The following is a 14270-nucleotide window of genomic DNA, read 5'->3' on the forward strand; positions in this document are numbered from 1 at the left end:
TAAGCGAAGTAGAGATCTCTCGAGTGGGTTAACAGATCAGCAAATGGTTTGACAGATTCACTAGGTGAATGAGGGGTGTCTAGGGAGCATCTATTTTGGGTTTGTTTGTTTGATGTGATCAGGGCATTGTCTTTATGGGAGCCAAAAGTTGTATAATCTGTTTAAACTGATCTATGTATTCTTTTGACAGTATCAAATATAATTGTTAAGATGTACCGAATAGGGGTAGTTTAGTCTTCTTCTGTTTATTAACTTGCTTATGTGGCAGTGTTATTAGAGTTACTCTGCCCCACACTTAAGGGCATTTCTGTCTTTGTAAACATTATTAGAATCTAATATAGATTAAGGGGGTCGACTGGATGGGTTAACCATCAGATTTTCGACAGACCCTTCTTCTTCTTCTTCTTCTTCTTCTTCTTCTTCCTGTTCGGACTACTGTAGCAGCAGTCGAAACATGGTATCAGAGCCATGCTCCTGACCTAAGTCAGTTGGTAAAGCACCTCAGCATTGTTCGTGACTCTTCACCTTTGTTTCTGGTTAGTCGATGGAGAGAACTGGTTTGCCCTAGGTCAGAAACATTACAGCTTGTCTCTCTGCTACGCATAACCTTCTTCAACAAGGAAAGTGACTTCAGCAGTGAATGGTTGATTGATATTCTCAAATGAAGGTTGGTTCTCTCTTCTTCTAGTGTTACTTATATTTCTGGGTAGAAACCCTACAAGAAACTGTTAGTATTGAGTAGAACCTAGAGAACTAGGTTCATTGTTGCCCTAGGAAGGGTTGTGTGTGCAGTAGCCGAATGGTGTAGGGCTGCTGTAAGTTGTTGAATGGTGTTAGGGCTGCTGTAAGTGGCCGAGTGGTGTAAGGTAGAATGCAGTGACCTTGACGAACTCCTTGTGGTTGTGTAATGCCCTCTTAAGTGTGTTAAACAAGTCTGAACTAGGTGCAGCAGATTTGGCTGTGTTGTGGTGCTTGAGTGGTTGTAAGAGGACCTCTACTTGTAATTAGTGAATGGTAAACTAATGCTTATGTGGGGCGTAAGTGTGTGAAGTCAGCAGTAGTGCGAATAAGAACAAATGTGTGCTTCCACTGTGGTGTTTAGAGGCTGCAATAGGTGCTGAAATATCAAACTGTGAACAACATCAATCAGCTTGTAGCTGAGAAGTAAAGTTAGAGACAACTGTGAAAGAGTACAATGGCATTGCCGACTGGGACATCCACCTCTCAAGGTTCTCAAGATGTTGGTTCCATCATTGAGTCAGTTGTTAGTTTTACGATGTGAGTCATGTCAGTTTGGTAAACACCATCGTGTGTCCTTCAGTCCAAGAGTTGAGAGTCGTATGTTGAGTCCTTTTTCTTTGGTTCATTCAGATGTTTGGGGTCCAATCAAAATAGTCTTATAATGGGTACAAGTATTTTGTCTCCTTTATTGATGATTGTTCAAAAATAACATGGATTTACTTAGTGAAAGAAATAAGTGAATTATTTTCCATTTTTCAAAAATTCAATGCTGAAATACGCACACAATTTGGTGTTCCAATCAAAGTTCTCCGTTCAGATAATGGTCGTGAATACCTTCTTACTGCATTTCAACAGTATTTAGAACAGCATGGCATTATTCATCAGACCTCGTGTGCTTTCACCCCTCAACAAAATGGGGTGACTGAACGAAAGAATCGTCATCTTCTTGAAATTGCTCGGTCTATGCTTCACCACATGAATGTTCCTAAACGGTTTTGGAGTGATACTGTACTCACTGCATGTTTTCTCATTAATCGGATGCCCTCTTTTATTCTTCATGGTCGGTCCCCCTTCTCCATCTTGTTTTCCACTTTATCTTCGTTCCCATTAACTCCTCGTGTCTTTGGTTTTGTGCTTTGTTTATAATCTGAGTCCTGGAATAGACAAGTTAGATGCACGCTCAATTAAATGCGTCTTCCTTGGCTACTCTCGAACTCAAAAAGGGTACAAGTGTTATAATTCCATTGCCCGAAAGTGCTATGTCTGCCCTGATGTCACCTTTTTTGAGTTTGTCCCCTTCTCCAGTCATGAAGCACCCTTGCCCTCACCCTTACCTCCTCTTTCTCTTCCTGTCAGTGATTCAGTTCCAGAGGCTGTTGTTGGAGTAGACCCGTCTCCTCATCCAGTGCAGGTCACCACTGAACGACCACCGATCCGACAAGTGTATACATGTCGAACGACACCAGCCCCTCCTCCTGCTTCTACCTCATCTGTGGATCCTCTCATGGCTCCTATTGCTGAACCTTCAGATCTTGATCTACCCATTGCCTTACGGAAAGGTAAACGTAGTTCTACACTCCATCTCATTTCCAATTTTGTTTCATTATCTCGTCTTTCTACCTCACATCGCCAATTTGTTTCACTTTTGTCTTCTATTTCCATACCTAACAATGTTCAAGAAGCTCTTAGTTCACCTGGATGGCGGCGGGCAATGGAGGAGGAACTTTCTACTCATCAACATACTCAAACGTGGGAACTTACTACTCTCCCACCTGGGAAGCATGCTATGGGCTGTAAATGGGTGTATACTGTGAAATACTTGCCATATGGTAGTGTGGAGCGTCTGAAGGCCAGACTTGTTGCTAAAGGTTACTCATAGTTGTATGGTGTGGACTACATGGAGACATTCTCTTCGGTGGCTAAAATTGGTTCCGTTCGTGTCCTAATTTCCTTGGCAGTTATGTATGATTGACCTCTCCTTCAACTTGACATAAAGAATGCCTTCCTCCATGGTGATCTAGTGGAGGAGGTATATATGGAGCAACCACCTGGGTTTGTTGCTCAGGGGGAGGGTGGTAAGGTGTGCAAGCTGAAGAAAGCAATTTATGGGTTCAAGCAATCTCCACGTGCTTGGTTTGAGAAGTTCAGCGAAGTGGTGAAGAGTTTTGGAATGAAGCAATGCCAGGTTGATCACTCGGTGTTCAGCTATGACTCAGAAATTGGGAAGATTTTATTAGTGGTCTATGTTGATGATATTGTCATCACTGGTAGTGATAAATTGGGGATTGGCAAACTAAAGGTATTTCTGCAAAATCATTTTCAAACAAAGGACCTTGGAACATTAAAGTATTTCTTGGGAATAGAGGTTGCCAGGTCAAAACAAGGTGTGAATCTGTGCCAAAGGAAATATGTCCTTGATCTATTGGAAGAAACAGGATTGTTAGGTGCAAAACCGGCTGAGACCCCTATGGAACCAAATGTTAAGTTGAGCAGTGATACAGGAGAAGTATTTGAAGATCCTGGAAGGTATAGACGACTAGTGGGAAAGCTGAACTATCTGACTATCACAAGACCCGACATCTTTGCAGTCAGTGTGATGAGTCAATTCATGCAGAACCCCCGTATACCTCACTGGAATGCAGTCCTTAGAATTGTGAGGTATCTGAAAGGAGCTCCAGGCCATGGGCTATTGTATAAACCAGGAGGAAAACTTGAAGTAGTTGGGTATACAAATGCAGACTGGGCAGGCTCAGTGAGTGACAGAAGATCTACTACAGGCTATTGCACATTTCTGGGAGGAAATCTTGTGACATGGAAGAGTAAAAAGCAGACGGTTGTAGCCAGAAGCAGTGTTGAAGCCGAATATAGGGCCATGGCTCACACTACCTGTGAATTAGTGTGGCTGAGGAATCTCCTACAAGAAATTGGGTTTCACATGGATAAACCTATGAAATTGTAATGTGACAACCAAGCTGCACTCCATATCTCATTCAATCCTGTCTTTCATGAGAGAACAAAGCACATAGAGGTTGATAGCCACTTTGTGAGAGAGAAGGTTCTTGCCGGAGAGATAAATACAGAACATGTGGGCTCCAATGACCAGTGGGCAGATTTGTTTACAAAAGCTCTAAGCTCAGGGAAAGTGAACTATCTATGTAACAAGTTGGGATTATATAACATATATTCTCCAGCTTGAGGGGGAGTTTTAAGATGTGCCGAATAGGGGTAGTTTAGTCTTCTTCTGTTTATTAAGTAACTTGCTTATGTGGTAGTGTTATTAGAGTTACTCTGCCCCACACTTAATTAAGGGCATTTCTGTCTTTGTAAACATTATTAGAATCTAATATAGATTAAGGGGGTCGACTGGATGGGTTAACCATCAGATTTTCGACAGACCCTTCTTCTCTTCTTCTTCTTCTTCTTATTCTTCTTCTTCTTCTCCTCTTCCTGTTCGGACTACTGTAGCAGCAGTCGAAACAATAATAAAAGGTAGGTAAATTATAGTATTTGATATTATAATTTTTTTTTATAAATATATTTAATATTATAATATTTAGGAAAATGTAACCAGTACAAAAGGCCAAAGGCTGAAACAATGTTTTAAAACATGGAGGTGTGATGCGAGGCATTCCACTACTTGGAGACATGATGCGTGGTTTAGCATCGTCCCAAAATATATCATATTACAATTTAGCCCAAAACAAGCCATCTCTATTAGCTCCTTGCTTTGCCAATACACCTGCCATTCCATTTGCAGACATTCTTATCCACCCAAACGTGGAATTGAATTTCTTTTCCAAGATGTCAATCTCCCTAAAAGCATGTTTGTATTTCCATGGAGATGATATAATATTCTTGGACCAAGATATGGCTAACTGAGAATCTCCTTCCACTTCCAAATCCCTTGCTCCAAGTTGTATAGCCAGCGTTAATCCATGTAAGAGAGCCATCACTTCAGCTTGTAGTGAATCTCCAAAGCTAATTGGTCCTGAAAATAATGCCACCACCACTCCTCCATGGTTTCTGAAAACACCTCCTATTCCTGCCCTTCTTGGATTACCCAATGAACTACCATCAAAGTTAAGCTTCAGCTTGTTAGAAGATGGAGGTTTCCAAGCCATTATTACACTTTCTGTAGGTCTAACTGTTTGGGCCACTTCTGTATTTGTTGAGAATTCTCGAAAGAGATCCAAAGTTTCCACCCAATGTGCTGTTCTTACTGTTACGGCTTCAAACAGTTGCTCCTTTGATTCGCTCTTCTTGTTAAAAATTCTCTGGTTTCTTTCCTCCCATACAGTCCAGATCAGCGCTGCTCTTGCTGTCCTCCACATAACTCTTCCTTTCTTCTTCTGCTGCCTTAAGAAACTAGAATTGATAGGCCTACCGCATCCTGTGGACGATCCCATCTCCAACTAAAGAGATAACAAATATATTTCCATATACAAGACACAAAAGGGTACATAACAAGTAAATGAGGAAGGGTCTCACCACTTTCCTTGCAAAGGATACACATGTGAGGAGAAAGGCATTTATTTGGCCTTCATTTCTGTAGCAGGTCACAGGTGTTGATCTTCCCAAGGAGCACTTCCCAACACAAAGCTTGTACTTTAGGAGGAATAGGTTTACAACAGAATTCGTTAACCAGGAAAATTTCCCCCAAAGGCTCTGACAATACAAGAAGGTTAAAGAAGAAATCACAAGAGAAAAGGCCATCGGATGAAGGAAACCAAATTCTTCCATGTAGAGAGTTAGGGTCCAAGAAAACATTTTCCAACTTTGACAGTAAGAGGACAAGGAAATCAAGCTTAGAATCTCTCAGACCTCTCTACAACCCAAAATCTCAATTTATACCAAGTTCTAATGGTAAACCAAATTTTGAGATGGGTTCAGCATTCTAATTGGATAAAGAAAGGAGTAAGGGAAATTATCGTTTTAGTGGTAGATCCCCAACCCAAAGATCTTCCCAAAAAAGGACCCTCTTCCCATTGCCCACATCGGACCAAGTGAAACAGAGAAAGGCTGGTAATACCTCCATTATTGCTTCCTTGGGGGATCTTGAGTAAGTATGAGTTGCCAAAGTTGCATCTCATCCATTTTCTGCCATACCATGAATGCTTCCAATGACCTTGTGCCACAATCTATCTCTTTCTAAGGGAAATCTCCAGAGCCATTTTCCTAGTAGAGTTGTATTTCTCTTAGATTGCCAATTCCAAGTCCTCTCAGTTCTTTACTTCTTTAGGTTTGCATACTTGTTCCCATTTTATAAGATGATATCATCTTTCATCCCCCGATTCCCACAAAAAAGTCTCTCATTATTTTTTCCAAATTCTTTGCAATCCTAACCGGCATTCTAAAAGTGGAAAGGGAGTAGGTAGGCAAATTGGCTAAGGTGGTTCTAATCAGAGTAATTCTACCCCCCATAGAAATGTAACTCCTCTTCCAAAGAGATTTTTTTTTTGAACCTTTCTATCACCGGTTTCAAAAAGCTTTTTGACCTAGGGTTACCCCCCAAAGGCATGCCAAGATACTATAAGGTCCAACTCCTAATCTCATAACCTAGTATTTTTGCCGCCACCTGAATATCTTGCTCTCCTTAATCCTGCCATACAACTCTTCCCCCAATTCACTTTCAGCATTGATACCCTTTGGAATCCATCAACTAGGTGTTTTATGTTCCTCACTGTTATGATTAAAAATATATGATGTAAAAAAAACAATATGATATAAATAAATAAAGCTTGAGGGGGGCAGATTTGACAGCTGGCCCACTCCACATAAGTTCAAATTTTAAGTTCTGGTTAGGGGGGAGTTAAGCAACCACCCCATGTATGAAGAGTGGGGAGGTTGCTCTAACCTCCCTACCCCATAACTATCTCCCTCTATATAAGAGGGAGAGGAGAAGAAAATTGGGCGGTAGATTGAAAGAAGGGAGCAGTGAAAGAGATAAGGAAGAAAGAGAAAAAAAAAAAGAGAAGAGAGAGGAAGAGAAGAAATAGAGGAGGGAATTCGAAGTTCGACTAATTGAGGTGTAAGGATAGGCTTACACAGGCATAAATCTTATCCTTCCTTCTATCTCTTTAAAATTTTATCTATTTCAATGCTTATCTTCTCTCTCTCTCTCTCTCTAGAGTTTTGTTAGAACTCAAAAGCTTATTTCAAATTATACAAATATGTATATCTGGCGGATCCCATCCACCTCAAAGACAACAAAAAAATAATAACAATACTGGGGAGCCTCTGATATGTTGGTGGATTCTATCCACCTCAAAGAATTTCAGTAGGCTAACCTAGTGTTGTCAATACACCTAAAATGGGACAGGTGTGCTGACCTGTAACAACACTTTGCCACCTGTTGCAACACTATTGCAGACCTGGAAAAGGGGGCACATTGTCAATGGATCTTATCCACTTAAAAGGGGACACCACATGTGTTACTGCCGCAGACCTAATAAGGACAGATGTACTGGTTTGCTATTTGTTGCAGCCAATATTGTCATTTGTAAATGACAAACCCCTAGGACCCACTATTTCAGTTTGTTGCCAACTGTTACAAAGGGACCCACTGTCATATGATGTGGATCTTATTCACTTTAAGAAGATAAATTACATTACCCCCTGAATTATTCAAGATTCAACCGGTGAATCCTATCCACCTCAATTATAATATATATATATATATAGATAAATAAAATATAATCTGAATTCCCACTATCAAATCAAACTAATGGGTCACACCTGTCAACAGGGCCCACCGCCAAAATACTTAAGTTCAAAACATTAAAATGGGCCATGCCCACTATCAAATCAAACTAGTGGGACCCACCTGTCAATGGGGCCCACTATCAAATATTTAAGTTTAAAATCTTAAAGTAGGCCACACCTAGTCACCCACTAAGAAATCAACCTAGTGGGTCCCACCTATCAGCGGGGCCCACTATCAAAATATTTAAGTTTAAACTCTTAAAGTGGGCCACGTCCACTAACAAATAAACCGAGTGGGTCCCACCTGTCAACGGGGCCCACTGTCAAAATATTTAAGTTCAAAACATTAAAGTGGGACATGCCCACTATCAAATCAAACTAGTAGGACCCACCTTGTCAGTGGGGCCCATTGTCAAAATACGTAAGTTTAAAATCGTAAAGTGGGCCATGCCCACCAACAAATTAACCTAGTGGGTCCCACTTGTCAGCGGGGCCCACCGTCAGACTATTTAAGTTTAAAATCTTAAGGTGGGCCACACCCACTAACAAACCAACCTAGTGGGTCCCGCCTGTCAGTGGGGCCCACTGTCAAAATATTTAAGTTTAAAATCTTAAAGCGGGCCATGCCCACTAACAAATCAACCTAGTGGGTCCCACCTGTCAGCGGGGCCCATTGCCAAAATATTAAGGTGGGTCATGCCCACCACCAAATCAGTATAGTAGGTCCCACTTTTTACCGATTAACAGGACTCATTGTTTAGATGTACAAGTTTAAATACATAAGTACCCAATAGTGTATGGATCCCATGACCTATCTACCAATTGTGAGACCCACTCATGGGTATAACCCGCTAAGAGTCCAAGCTAATGGGACTGCTTATACCTGTTATCGGGTTTAACCCTTACAAAGTAGCTCTTTCACAAAATCAAAATCAAAGGGTATTTCCTTTAAGGAATTTAATTAAGGGATTTTAGGCTTTTAGCAAACAGTGCATACTTATACACCCTGAATAGGGAAACCATAATTCTACTCAAGTTCTTTTTTTTAGGAATTATGATCAAAACACTCGCACTAGATTCACTACAGTCCTCACAAAAGATGATTAAGTCATCTACAAATTGTAAGTGGGTGACAATAACCTCCCCCCTACCAACTCTCCAACCTCTAAGCAAATTATTTAGATCAGCCTTAACAACCATTTTGCTTAGCACTTCAGCCACAAAGGTAAAAAAGGAAAGGAGAAATCTTCTTACATGGCCCTACTCCTTTCAAATTTGAAAACATGTTGACGCATCCGGACTTTATTCGAAAAATGGAGGATTGGTGGAAGGAGAAACTAAGAGGATTAAGGTGGGGAGGAATCAAATTCCATAAGAAATTGCAAAGATTAGGATCTAAAATAAAGGAGTGGAATAGGGATCATTTTGGAAGGTTAGAAGAAAGGAAACTTACTCTAATTTCCTAGATCGAAGAGTTGGACAATGTGGAAATTGAGAGAAATCTCCGTGTGAAAGATAGGGATTTAAGATGGAAATCAAAAAAAGAATTGGAAGAAGTCCTCAAGAAAGAGAAAATATCTTGGAGACAAAAGTCAAGACAAAAATGGATAAAGAAAGGGGATAGGAATACACAATTCTTTCATGCGATCACCAATGGAAGAAGGCGCAAAAACTTTGTGGCTTGGTTGGAAATCAATGGAGAGCTAATCTCAAATCAAGATGAAATTGCCAGAATCTTTGTGGACCACTTTCAATCCCTTTACAAGAGACCTCTGGAGGATAGGTTGAGATTAGAAGGTTTGGAGTGGCCTTTACTAAATGAGGAGGCAGCAAATTAGCTAGAAAGAGATTTTGAGGAAGAAGAAATAAGAAAGGCAGTGTTCTCCATGAATAGGTCTAAAGCACCAGGCCCAGATGGATTCACAATGGCTTTCTATCCAAATTGTTGGGAAGTATTGAAAGATGATTTACTGAAAGTCTTTAAGGAATTCTCAAATACACATATTGTTAGCCCTCGAGTTAATGCAACTTTCTTGGCCTTGATTCAAAAGAAAGGTGATGCTAGCTATCCAAAGGATTTCCGACCCATTAGTCTAGTGACTAGTGTTTACAAGATAATTGCTAAAGTCCTATCATTGAGGACCAAAGTAATTCTCCTTTCCCTCATCAATCAGTATCAAGGAGCTTTTGTTCAAGGGAGACAAATAGTTGATCAAATTCTAATAGCCAATGAATGTGTAGAGGAGATGAAGAGATCTAGGAAGGAAGGTTTTGTGTGCAAATTGGACTTAGAAAAGGCCTATGATATGGTGGATTGGGGTTTTTTGAAAGAAGTTCTGCATCAATGGGAGTTTGGGGATAGATGGTGCAATTGGATGCTTGGATGTGTACGATCTTGTCATTTTTCTATCCTTGTTAATGGAGTGATAAAAGACTTCTTCCCAACTTGCAAAGGGTTAAGGCAAGGTGATCCCCTATCACCCTTCCTTTTTACTTTAGTGGCAGATATCTTCAGTAGACTTCTCTCTAAGGCAAATAGAGGAGATGAATTTAGGGGTTGGAGAGTGGGTAGAGACAATGTCCCACTTACTCATCTCCAATTTGCAAATGATATCATTATTTTTTGTGAAGGAAGAGACATTAGGAAAGTCGGGAGATTGAAAAATCTAATCAAGCAGTTTGAAAAAGTGTCAAATATGAAAATCAATTTGGACAAGAGTTGCATAGCAGGGATTAATATGAAGGGGATGGTCCTATATAGGATAGCAAATTGCTTAGAATGTCATATCACCCCGTGGCCTCTGACCTACCTAGGGCTTCCCCTGGGTGCAAACCCAAAGGAAAGTAGGCTTTGGAACCTAGTTATAGAAAGATGTAAAAAGAGATTGGTTGCTTGGAAGAGAAGTTACATCTCTTTGGGAGGTAGGATCACACTGATAAAATCTACTCTAGCTAACCTACCCATCTACTTTCTCTCTATCTTTAGGATTCCACCAAGAGAAGAAAAGAAATTAAAAAAAATTATGAGGGATTTCCTTTGGGAGCCAGGAGAGACTAGAAAGGACCACTTAATAAAATGGGAGGTTGTGTGTAAAAGAAAGGAAGAAGGTGGTTTAGGTCTAGGGAATGTAAGGAAGAAGAATACAGCTCTGTTAGGGAAATGATTATGGAAATGGCCTCTTGAGAGAGAAAATTTGTAGGTTGAAGTAGTGGCAAGTATACATGGTAGATTGGAGAATGGCTGGGATGCTAGTGTATCACGTAGGGCTACCATGGCAGCACCTTGGAAAGCAATTCATAGCCTCCTCCCTCAGTTTCTCAGGTACATTAGGTATGACGTTGGCTTAGGGAATTGAATTCGTTTTTGGGAAGACACTTGGTTTGGTGACCGGCCTTTAAAGAAGGTTTTTCCTTCTTTTTATTCTATTTCGTTGTACAAAAATAAGGTCATTTCAACTTTGTTGGTTCTTCCTTCTTCACCTTTGAGTCTTAATCGGGATCTTGGATTTCATAGGGGTTTGAGGGATGAGGAAGCAACTTGTCTGTCAGAGATTCTCCTTCTCCTTAATAGTGTTTGCTTAAAGCTTTCTAGTCCAGAAAGAAGAATTTGGTTCCCAAGTTCTAAAGGTTCTTTTTCTTGTGCCTCCTTTTTTAAAGCTCTTTGTCAGTCCTCTTCCTCTTTGTCCTTGGAAAAAAGTATGGTTTCCATTGATTCCCCCTAAAATTCAAGCCTTCTGGTGGGAAGTGGCACTTGGGAAAATTAACACTCAGGATTATTTGCAAAAGAAGAGACATTTTCTGTGTATTTCCCCGAATTGGTGCACTCTATGCAAATCTGATTGTGAATCTTGTTACCGTTTACTAATTTCCTGTTCATTTGATATAGATATATGGGATTGGTTTTTCTCTTTGTTTGGGTGCAGGTGGAATATGCCAATAGAGATAAAAATGTCATTTGACCCATCTATCTTTGTGTTACCAAAGAAGAGGGGAAGAGTAATGTGGAGGTACACTAGAGCAACAGTGGTGTGGACCTTGTGGGAAGAAAGAAATGCCAGAATTTTCTAAGAGGAAGAAAGGAGCAAACGACAAATTGTGGAGTGTAATGACTAGGGTTATACACTGGCTACAAACGGTGGAACTATTCAAAAATTTCACATTTGATGATATTTGGAGGAATTGGCCATTAGTGGCTTCTAGCTCAATGCAGAAGGTTAAGGCAAGGCTGGTTTGGGCTCCTCCAATTGAAGGATTTCTGAAACTAAACTTCGATGGGAGTAGTCAAGGCAACCCAGGCCCAGCTAGAATAGGAGGGGTCATCAAAGACAAGGAAGGAAACTTAAGAGCACTCTTCTCAGGACCAGTGGGGAATGGAGACTCCTTAAAGGCAGAATTGTATGCAGCACTACAAGGTGTACAGATTGCAAGACAGTTGGGATTGGAAAATTTGGTGTTAGAAAGGGACTCCAAGGTAGTGGTGGGTTGGCTAAAAAAACCCAGATTCAGTGATCTGGGCTTACAAAAGCGAATTGAAGAAATTAAAATGGTCAACTCAGCAGATGGAGGTAACTATACAGTTGTACTGGGCCAACTGTTTCAGCCTAGACTTCAAACAATCAGGATCTAAACTCCTTTTTAAACCAAACCCAAGTAGACAAGGTTCAACCAAGAGAGCACTGGGTCATGAATCATCATTGAAAGTTTATGGGAGGAGGTGTGAGTCTTCTTCACAAGAAATATGTCAAAGAGAAGGTCAAGTGGTTAGCAGAGGTAACCATTCTGGTGGAGAGACATCCAATTTTCCCCAACTCCACCTGATGGTATCGAAGGGAAATGACTGCAGTCCACTAGCAAGGTTAAAACCCCCAAACCCCTTTTTTGTACATCTTCAACTGGGTTGACTGTCCACCTGCAATGTTTCACTCTCAAAGCAAATAATAATTGTTTCTTTTCAACCACAACCTAACTACCGCTCACTAGTCCCAATAAATCTTGAGCAAGAAGGCAAGGTGAAGATGAGTTCACATCTACACCCCACAAGGGGGTGCCCCACAATGCCCCATGTTAATGTCAACTATGTAGGGGTATTTTTGTCTTTATGATTATGTTTAAGTTGATGATGTGTAAGGTTATGTTAGATCTTATGTCCCTCACTTAAGTAGGGGCACGTGTGTCATTTCCAAAGTATTAGTAATATAAAAACAAATCTGGCCGAATGGGAGAGTGGACTTTTCTCTCTTGTTCGAACCAGATCTTTCTCTCCCTTTCTTCTCTTCTCTTCTTCTCCTTCTCTCTATTTCTCTCTTTCTTTTACTTTGACTGTTATCAGTTTAACAGGATTCAAGGGGAGGCCGAATCCTAATATGGTATCAAAGCTAAACTGAGCAATCAGATCTGCCCAGAATTCTGTTATTTGCGCACCCAGTCTAGGGTTTTCCCTTGCTTTCTTTGTCATCAGTTAGAGATAAGGGAAAGGGCTGAAAAGGAGTGATCGCCCTCTCCCCTTGGAGGTTTATATGCTTCCAGTTGTGCTGTTCATGGTTGGTTGCTGTGATTTGTAAGAAGCCCTCCCCTAATCGATGAAGAGAAGAGGGTTGATTCGTGCGGTGTAGTAGGTGCCTTGTGTGGTCTGATTTTCGGGTGATTAGGTAAGAAGTTTCTATGCAATTTCTTGTTGCGAATCAAATGATAAGTCTGCTTCAGATTGTATGGTGGGAATTCAGATTGTAGTGTGCTAGGGTTTATGCAAATTTCAATGTGATTCAAAGGGGGAGTGATCCTCAAACAGTGTGGTGAGTTTTCAGGTAGTCATGGGGTAGGGTTGTGGTGTAGAGATTGCAGTTTTTAACAATAATAAGTGCTGAAAACAGTGTGTTCAGTGTGCAGTGTGGTTTAGTGTGCAGTGTGCCGAATTCAGCAATGGGAGACAACAGTGACAATAAGACTAGTGTGATGGTCCCTACTGACTACCTGAATGTTCAAATGACCTCTATTAAACTGAATGGAGAAAACTATGTACCTTGGGCTAAATCTGTAGAAGTCTTTCTCAAGGCAAAGAAGAAGGTGAAACACATAAGGGAAGAAAAACCCTCCACTGATTCTCATAAGTATGATGACTGAGAACAAGAAGATGCATAAATTATCACATGGTCATGGAACAGTATGGAACCCAAGATTAGTGTAAATTTTATGTTTCTTGATACTGCCTAGGAAGTGTGGGACCATGCTAAGAAGTTGTATTTAGGTCAAGACAATACAACTAGAGTATATCAGCTGTATCAAGAATACTTTAATCTGCAATAGGGTAATCAGAGTCTTGAGGAGTACTATGCTAGTATGAGAAACATCCGTAATGAGTTAAATGTTTATCACCCCCTCACTCCTGATGTCAAAATTCAGCAACAGTAGAGAGAACAACTAGATGTGACTCGATTTTTGGTGGGGCTGAAGTATGAATATGAACCAGTGTGGGCTCAGATACTAGGAGGATTAGCTCTCCCTTCCTTAGAAGAGGTGTTTGCTCGACTTAGGAGGATTTCTATTGGATCTACTGAGAACCCTAGTGTTTCCAACAGATCAGCCTTTGCAGTATCAAGGGGCCGTGGTGTTAGAGGTGGAGCTCGGGGAGCTCAGTCTGGCCGTAGTGGTAGCAATGGACCGGCATATGGCCGCAATGGTGGTGGTGGTCGTACTAGAGGTCGAGATTCAAGGGGAGCCTGTGGCAGAGGACGTAGTTCAGGTCCGAGGAGATGTACACACTGTGGTATGGATGGACATACCATTAATTATTGCTATGATTTGCAACGGTCCACCTTCAACTTGGGCTA

The 14270-nt window shown here is 40.9% G+C and overlaps 1 protein-coding gene across 5 annotated transcripts in view; it reads right to left on the bottom strand.

The window, feature by feature from the left end:
* LOC148844317 (glycosyltransferase family protein 28) overlaps positions 1-14270 on the bottom strand; it is a 45476-nt gene that overhangs the window by 1801 nt on the left and 29405 nt on the right. The window lies entirely within an intron of this gene.

The sequence above is a fragment of the Nelumbo lutea genome, chromosome 8, assembly GCF_056320005.1.
Source record: "Nelumbo lutea isolate HS-2025 chromosome 8, American lotus-T2T, whole genome shotgun sequence".
NCBI classification, from domain to species: Eukaryota; Viridiplantae; Streptophyta; class Magnoliopsida; order Proteales; family Nelumbonaceae; genus Nelumbo; species Nelumbo lutea.